Genomic DNA, 9,730 nt, shown 5'->3' with positions numbered 1-9,730 from the left:
GTGATTATCAACCCCAGTCAAGGAAAGATTTTCCAGAAGAATGCTGATCGACTGAGTCCAAAGCTTTCAACGGGTCTATAAAAATTGCAACACCGTATTGATGTTTGTATATATGTATAGGGAGCATGTTTGTCAAAAATATTATGAAAAGTTGTATAAAATTAAAAACAAATAAATACAATAAAAGCATAGTTGATTTGGAATGACAATGTGTTTGGCCAAATAGGACTAGAAATCAACTGATGCAGATTAAGCTCTAAACACAATTCTTGCAATCTGGCAGATTTTTTTGAGAGCAAGTTTAAATTTAGGTCAGCCATAGTAATTAGCTCAGACCTCACATTTGTAAATATTAACTTGGTAATTTCCTTGAGGGCCCCACTACTTGCAGATAGGGACAAGGCAGGCCTTTTTTAGAGTTTTTAACATAAATCAATACTCCACCTCCCTTTGATTTCCTATCTGGAATATGGAATATATTGTAAGCATCTAAAGATATTTTCCAAATTGTCTAAGTAAGTATTGTCACCTCAATTGTTCTTTAAGGAAGTCTGATAACAGAATAACAGTTCTGAACTACCGAAGTCAAATATGATCAGACAGTATAAATCTATAAATCAGTTTGATCATAAAGTCTGATGTGTGGCTTTTATTCCAACAAGGAAATAAATAGTGTGCCTTATCCTACACCACAGAAGTTCATCACACAGAGACAGAACAAAGAAGACACACTCTCTTTCGCCCTTGTCTTTCCTTGTTCAGGGAGCAAATTAAGCTTAGCGAACGTTCAGACAGGAAGAGTTTTATTTCTCATTCTTCGGTCATTCTGATCACAGCTCATACTGTTCTCTGTAAAAGCTCATAATTTCCTTGCGGTTACTTTGGGGCATCAATTAAGACGGCAGTGGTTCACATCACCTGGTCACATCTAACCAATAGCATGGTGACACACCTTCTTTGTCAGCCTATCAAGTATCTTTTTATACGTTCTCCTTCTCTGCTCAGGTGCTTTCTTGATGCTGTTTTTGTGTGACCCACCACCTCCCCATCACCACCCAGTCTTCAAATTCGTCAATACATCACTTCATCACCCCCATCACCTTGCAGAAGTCAGATTGAAGTTGATTGTCACTGCGCTCTCTGTCTCCTCTCTCCCTGTTCTCCCTTTCTATCTCGCCTCTTCATTTCTCCTTTCTCTCTGTCTTCAACGCAAGCGGTCAAGGCAGCTAGCCACCTAGAGCCTGGTTCTGCCTGAGGTTTCTTGTGTTTGCTTGGTGCTGCTCATCCGGGAATGTTGGATCTCTTTAAATGAAATTGAAGTGTATGGCCTAGACCTGCTTTATGTGAAAAATGCTTTTAGATTACTTTTGTCGTGATTTGGCGCTAAATTAATAAAGATTGATTGATTGACGTCATCAGCCACCACCACCAGTGTCTGGACTCCATGGGGGGATCTATCTTGCTGCAGCTCAGGACTGCCATCCTTCAATTCAAAATCTCCCTGCACGGCGTACGGGTCTCCCTACATCAGAGATGGTTGCCCAGAAAGTGGTCAATGTTTCGTTCATCCAGTAGGGGGCAGTCACAGGTAGTTACACATATGGTCTGGTGTGGTCTGGTGTGTTCAGGGCGGCCACTCATCAGTCATGTGAGGTTTGGAGTGAATTGGACAAAGCATGAAGGAGTTATGAGAGGTTGATGGTTCATCCACCAGGGGGCAGTAATGGGATGCATGCAGGTGTGTTCAGGGTCAGTCCCTCATCACACATGTGACGTTTCGTGGAAATGGGACAATGTTGATGCAAAGAAATGGCACTTCCTGTTTCCACTAGGGGGCGACATGAGCGACACCCCTATCAGATGGAAGAGGTCTCCACCCTGGACCTGTGTATCAATTTTCATGATGATACGTGTTCAATAAAGCCATCAAAAAGCCAAACGTATTTTCATGGCGAGGAATTGATGGTAGCCACGCCCCCACAGGGACGCCATTACTCGTAGCTTCACAGTGTTCATAATGTAGCTTCACCAACTGGTTCTGAATGAAGTTGATGGGGCAAAGTATGTAATTTTAATGAATCTTAGTTAACTTCCTGTTACCACCGGGGGGCGCTATGAGTTACGTGGGAAGTTAATATATCGGGACGTTCAGGGCGGAGCCATCATCATGTCCAGCAAGTTTGAAGCTGATTGGATGAAGTATGTGGGCGTGAGAGCCACTCGTATGTACATGGCGAGCTCGCCAAAGTTAGTTGAGCCCTGGCAGACACGCCCTTTGACCTACGGATGCGCAGAGCACAACTTAAGCTCAGCTAGGTCTGGAGATGTTGCGTACCTAATTTGAACTTGATCGGGCGAACGCTGTGGGAGGAGTTAATTTTAGGCGGGAAAAATCAAAACCAAAATGGCCGACTTCCTGTTGGGTTTAGGTCATGAGGTCAAGAGGCTTTTTTGCATATGTGGGTATAATACATATGTGTACCGAATTTTGTGAGCATAGGACAAAGTTAGCAAAATTCCCTATGGGCATTTTTGGACTTTGTAGGGTGCGCTATTCCGCCATTCTGCGTCGACCATGTGCGACCACCCAAAAATATCGAATTTCGGATGAGGCCGGACGTCCGTGCAAAAGTATAAGCATTTTCGCATTTGGGAAAGGGGCGAAATTGGGGCACGAAATGTCGGAAGAATAATAATAATAATAAACATTACAATTTCAATAGGGCTTTCGCCAGGCGACTTGCAGTCGCCGCTCGGGCCCTAAATATGAAAAAATGGAAGTTGTAGAATAATGAAATAGGAGTTGATTTAAGTTGCAAAATTGGAAATGACAAGAAAGAACTGGAACTTTTTGAGTTACACTCTGAACTTACTGAAGAGCTACGAGGCTACGGTGTGCTCCGGTGGCCTGCACCATCGCCGACTTCCTCTCCTGCATCTCGCCCAAAGTGGTGGCCCACAAGCGGCGCGACAGGAAGCAAAGGAGGGGTAAGCGCGGAGGTATCCGAACGAGGCTAGCGGCTAGACCAAACAAGCCGGCTATCCCCACCATCGTATTGGCCAACGTACGCTCTCTGGACAATAAACTGGACTACTTGGAAGACTGTGGGAGAGTGCTGTGTTTTTGTGTTCACGGAAACATGGCTCAACAACAACGTATCGAACAGCGTCATTCAGCTCGAGGGACTGACATGCTATCCAGCAGACAGAGCTCTCGTTGAAGGAGGTAAGACCCGAGGCGGGGGGCTCTGTGTTTACATAAATGACGCCTGGTGCCACAGTGCTGATGTAGTCCGCAAACACTGTTCGCTCCTAGTTGAGTTCATGGCTATTAAGTGTTGACCATTCTATCTACCGAGGGAGTTCACAGCCATACTGCTCGTTGCTGTCTACATACCTCCGAGCTCCAATAGCAACAACAGGAGTGAAGCACTGAATTAACTATACCTGCACATCAGTGAGCAGCAGACAGCCCACCCTGATGCTTTTCTCATCTTGGCTGGGGATTTTAACCATGCAGACTGTTGGAATCTGAGCTATATTACTTGCTAAATCTTTCTCTATGTGTGAGCTCAGTCCACGTGTTCGTTTTGATGAAAAAATAGGAGAAGAATATTCGGTCTCAACACGCTATTTATTTAACAGTAATTGTATAAAGCATATACAGAGCTCCGGGTCAATTTACTCTCCCTGACGTCAACAGCATCTCTGTCAGCGTTCGTAAATTTCTGACTTCTCTGTCTCTCCCTGACCCTCTTAAATACAAAAACAGAATGCAAATTGAATGTGCGAGGCATCGTCGTCTTGTCAGTCTGGCTCCATCCTTCATTTTGGCTTCCAGGATGTCTCCTCTCCCTGTGCAATTCCCCCACAGCTGTGATGTCCTTACAGAATCACCAGACGTCCCACGGGGGGTCTTTAAGGGTTCGTTCTGCATTGTCTTAACAAAAGGTTCAACGTCAGCTGATCCTGGACGACACTTAGGGCTATGCTAATACAGTCACCCCCTTCAATCACACCTCCGTGTAACACTGCCCCTGTATTTTTTCCACCCATCTCCTGCTGTGCATTCCTCTGACATGATACACACATAATGTTTTCAAACTATCATACATTGTACCACATTATGAAATGAAACAAACAATAAACTAATAATTCCCATTATCTGAAATATGTTAGCTTTGCAATTCATAGCATATATCTACAAGACCCAAAGACCCTTTTTTTCCAAAATACACCGACATCAACTTTCCAACTCGAGGAGATAACATTTTGGATAATGTTTACACCACCCAGAGAGGAGCATACAAGGCCTTTCCCCTCCCCCACCTCGGCGCCTCTGACTCACTCGACGCCATCACTGTTATGCTGGTGCCAGCATACAGACCACTCGTTAAGGTCACCAAACCTGTCTGCAAGCAGGTACGTGTGTGGCCTGAAGAGTCACCAAGTGCATTGAGGATGTAACAGAACTGAGGACCATCACCGTGCGGGCCAATCAGAAGCCATGGCTGACAGGGGAGGTGTACAGGCTCCTGAAGGCTCGGAACACTGCCTTCACAGCAGGAGATGTGGAGGGCCTGAGAACAGCTAGGGCCAACCTGTCCCGCGGTATCAGAGAGGCTAAGAAGCAGTACTCCAAGAAGATCTCCCACCGCTTCAGCAACAGCGGAGACACACGGAGCCTGTGGCAGGGGTTACAGATCATCATGGACTACAAGCCCCCACCGCGGACCTGTGATAGCACCATCTCTCTGCTGAATGAGCTGAACACCTTCTTCGCTCGCTTCGAGGCACAGAACACCACACCTGCACAAAAGTCCCCTCCCCCTCCTGATGACCTGGTGTTGATGCTGTCCCGAGACAGAGTGAGGAGATCATTCTGCAGGATCAATGGTCGTAAAGCCACTGGTCCTGATAACATCCCTGGTCGTGTGTTGAGGGACTGTGCGGAGGAACTCACAGATGTCTTCACAGACATCTTTAACATCTCGCTGAGGCAGGCTGTGGTCCCCACGTGCTTCAAAGCCACCACCATCACCCCGGTCCCGAATAAATCGACTCCCTCCTGTCTCAATGACTACCGTCCGGTTGCACTCACTCCCATCCTGATGAAGAGCTTCGAACGGCTAGTCATGCAACACATCAAGTCCCCCCCCCCCCTCCCTGGACCCCTTCCAGTTTGCATATCGGTCGAAATGCTCGACCGATGATGCCATCTCCACTGCCTTCCACGCAGCTCTCACACACCTGGACACAAAAGACCCCTATGTTAGAATGCTGTTCATTGATTTTAGTTCAGCATTCAACACCATTATCCCCCAACAACTTATTCATAAACTGGACCGGCTGGGGCTGAACACCTCACTGTGCAACTGGCTGTTGGACTTCCTGACCGGAAGACCACAGGCTGTCAGGGTCGGCAGAAACACATCCAGCACCATCACAATGGATATGGGGGCCCCCCAAGGATGTGTACTAAGCCCCCTCCTCTTCACCCTGCTGACCCACGACTGCACTCCATCACATGCTTCCAACCTGTTTGTGAAGTTTGCGGATGACACAACTGTGGTGGGCCTCATCAGCGACGAGGGTGAGTCACAATACAGGGGCGAAGTGAGCCGCCTGGCCTTGTGGTGTAAAAACAACAACCTCTCTCTGAACATTGAGAATACAAAAGAGATTGTAGTGGATTACAGGAAAAAGCGCACCCAGCATGCTCCTCTGACCATCAACGGTGCTGCAGTCGAGAGGGTGAGCAGCACCAAGTTCCTGGGTGTGCAGGTCACAGAAGCGCTTTCCTGGACCACCAACATTGCATCGCTAGCCAAGAAGGCTCAACAGCGCCTTTACTTTCTGAGGAAACTGAGGAAAGCTAAAGCCCCATCCCAGATCATGTGCACTTTTTATAGAGGCACTTTCGAGAGCATCCTGACCAGCTGCATCACGGTGTGGTACGGTGCCTGCACACCTTATCCTGCCGCAGGTCCCTCCAGCGCATCGTGAGAGCGGCCGAGAAGATTATTGGTGCCACTCTCCCCTCCCTTAAGGACATATACAACAGCCACCTCACCCGCAAAGCCCTCTGCATTGCAGGTGATCCCACCCAACCGTCACAATGCTTTTTCAACCTGCTGCCCTCAGGGAGGAGACTGCGGAGTCTCCGGGCCAGGACCAACAGACTGAAAAACAGTTTTATATACCAGGCTGTCCGAATGCTTAACTCCCTCCCCACTCTGCCCCCCCTTCCCCTTCCACCTCCTTCTCACTAAAGCCATGGACTCTGCCCCCCCCCCTATCAACAATGAAATCTGTAATTCGCTGTGATTTCTGTGAAATCTGTAATTTTTGCACTATGCACTTTGCGCCAATATCAGTCTACGAGTCTCGTGTCTGTCCTATTTTGACATGTACTATGTATATTTTTAGATATTTTTAAACATATCTATTTATTTGATGTATTTTGCACCATTGGGGTTTGAGAGTATCGTAATTTCGATCCTCAGTATGTCCTGTACATATTGCTGAATTGACATTAAAAATGACTTTGACTTTGACTTTGAGCACAAGAGTGAGCATGACTGAGAAATGCACAGAAAGAAAGCGACATAAATACATCATGGATTACACTGAATTGATATATAAGTTGTGTAGTTTTCTCAGTATCTTGCAGCATCGGTGTCACCCGCGTACATTGCATGACTGAATATTGACCGGCTCATGACAGTAGAGGGGGGGCCGCACACTCGCTTGTGACGGCCAGTCTGCAGAGTATTCATGACGTTGCCGGCCGGCCTACCAGGAATTGTCCCGTCTCTCCCGATGGCCACCCCACCTTTGCCGGCCAGGCTTTGTATCTTCTTTGAGGATGGGACCCGACTCTATCACATGATCAGCGAGGCTATGAAGGACATGGAGGACAGAGGCTTCCCAGTGAAGGCTATACCACCACTGGAGGATCCAGCTGAGTGGCTGAATCAACAAGCATGGCATATTGTTGGAGGCAGCGGACCAGAGTGAGAGAGAGGGGCATCCAGGAGAGTTGCCATCAGGGAGAAAACTTCAGATTTACAGAAGACAACGCCCTCAGTAGAAAAACAAAAACAAGATGAAAAGGTGAAATCAAAAGCCAATATTTAAGGTAATACACTAGTTTGTGAATAGATTGTGATGACTCTAAACAAAATGCAACTCCAAGCAAAAGATCTAGAAAAAATGATATTAAATGAAATACACTGAGATGTCTGATAACAACTCCTCCCTCTGCCCGCCCTAGGTCGGTTTGGGCAACTCAAAATTCCTATGCACCTCCAGGGTGTACCTTCTCCTTTTTTGAATTAATGAAAGACATAGGCTTGATATATACACACACACACACACACATACACACACACACATAAGGGGAGAGAGAGGGAGATATTTCACTGCTGATTACATGGACCAAGACACACACACACCCGCACACACACAGCAGAAATAGAGGTTCTTCTTTCCTGGCCATTTCTTTGCAAAGTCAGAGTCTTTGCATCAAAGAGTGCAGAAGGCTTCCTTTTTTGGTTACAGCTGATACTGCCAATTTTCTGCTAAGTGATCATTTTCCTGCACACCAGATGATACAAACTAACCACAGTGGTTTGTGAAATGCTGATATTGTCACTTGCTCGTCCTTCAAAATGAGAAATGAAACAGCCGATCATGAGACTTAATTTTCTTCGCATGAAAGTGACAATAATTATCAACATCAAGTGTCTATTTCTGGAGAGTCTGACCAAAAAAAAAGGAGGATCCCATTATGGAGGGCCCGTATGGTAGATCCAGCCCAGAGAATATGGGTGCCAGTGGTAAAGAAACTGCAGAAAGGTTAGGTTGTTCTATGTTCTATGGTTATTCTTGCTGTCTTTAAACCATTTCTCTGTAGGTTTACTGTTTGCTTCAGGTCATTGTCTTTCTGGAAAATAAATCTTCTCCTAAGTCGCAGTTCTCTTGCAGACTGAATCAAATTGTCCTCCAGGATTTCTCTAGCTATATTTTGCTGTATTCATTTTACCCTCTAGCTTTACAAGGCTGCCACCACCATGCTTCACTGTAGGGATGGTTTGTTTGTGGTGATGTGTAGTGTTTTGGAGTCTCTGATGATGATGATGATTATTATTACTATACAGAAACAATAAACACCTTTATTATCCCGTCTGTTGCAATGCTGCTATCGGCCAGCAGGAGGTGCTGTCTTCATGTCTTCACTTCAGTAACCATGGACACAGAAAAGCTGAAACATCCTCCATCATTCCTGCATTTAAATATTTACTGAGGTTAAAGTGATCAATGTTCCAATAGAAGTGTCACAGTCTAGTGTCATTGTCTCTTCAGATCTTTATTGTCCAATAGGAGGACAACAATGCAGCATAAGACACATAAAACACAACAATTAAAAACAGTAAAAATGCTGTTCACACAATTCAGAGTGAAATAAACGTTGTGTGTTGACTGCAAAGAAAACAGCAACAAGAGAAATAAAGGTAATGAAACTAAAGCACTAAACTGTGAGAAGAACCATGACTGAAGAGTTTATTGAACATGAGATGGATGGAAACTTTAACCTGTTGCAGCTTGTTTTGAGGTGCAGTCACAGTGAAACTCTGCTCTGTTAGAAAGCTGCCGATGTGTCTACATGAGCAGAAAATCAGGTTTGTCCATCAGAGATAAATCTGATGAGCATCCGTGTGTTAAATGTTCTTTATGTCTTATATCAGCCTGTTTATTTGCACTGCATTGCTTTGCAAATATTGCAAACAGACTTACGGTTTTATTTAATGTTGATGTAGCAGAATGCAACTAATTGTGTGTTATGTGAGATTTTTAATGTAAATGTGTATCTGGGTCAGTGATGTTGTTAGTGTCCATGTGGTTTAGTTTAAATTTACAGGGTTAAAATGTGAAAATAAACGTATGAATAACTTGCACACATTCTTTTTTTGTGGACTCAGCATCAAATTTCTGCTTTTAATCCATTTAGAGAGAATATATTAGAGGATTATGGCAAAAATGTCTAAGTGGTGTAACCATAAAAACTTTGTACCAAATAATTCAACTTGCTTAAAAACAGTAAATAGTCAATAAAACACCATATCAACTAGTTTGGCATGATCTTACATTATAACTTTATATTAAATAAAGGTAATGGAATACAATTGTTCTAAATATTACATTTACTCTGGTTACCATGGAGATCAGGAAACATTTACATGTTTTAAATGAAGTCATTATTAGTATAAGTCCACTTAAATACACTCTAGGTGATAAAATATGTAATATTTATCATTCTTTTGTGGTTACACCATTTGACATTTTCAGGAGCATTCAGTCTTACTTTTGGTAAAAAATGGTACAATTGTCATTTCAAATGATATAAAACCAACAAAGACACTAAATGTACATTTTAACAAACCTGATGCTGCTTTTAAATCTAGTTTAACTGATTTTGAACTCTTATTTATCTCTGACCCGCATACACAGAGGTTTACTGGTGTTTGAGTTTTAGTGACAAAAGATTTGAAAGACATCATCAATGTATTTAATGTTTATCTTTAACTGTGTTTAGTCCACAGTGACTTCTGGAAAAGTAACTTTAATTTTAATCAGGATGAACTGTAATAACTGAGATGATCCTCTGACTGTTGATGCAGCGCCATCTTCTGGTGAAATTGTTAATTTTTCCAATGTTATAATTTTC

The sequence above is a fragment of the Scomber scombrus genome, chromosome 2, assembly GCF_963691925.1.
Source record: "Scomber scombrus chromosome 2, fScoSco1.1, whole genome shotgun sequence".
Taxonomy (NCBI): domain Eukaryota; kingdom Metazoa; phylum Chordata; class Actinopteri; order Scombriformes; family Scombridae; genus Scomber; species Scomber scombrus.
Note: the sequence above shows the minus strand (reverse complement) of the source record.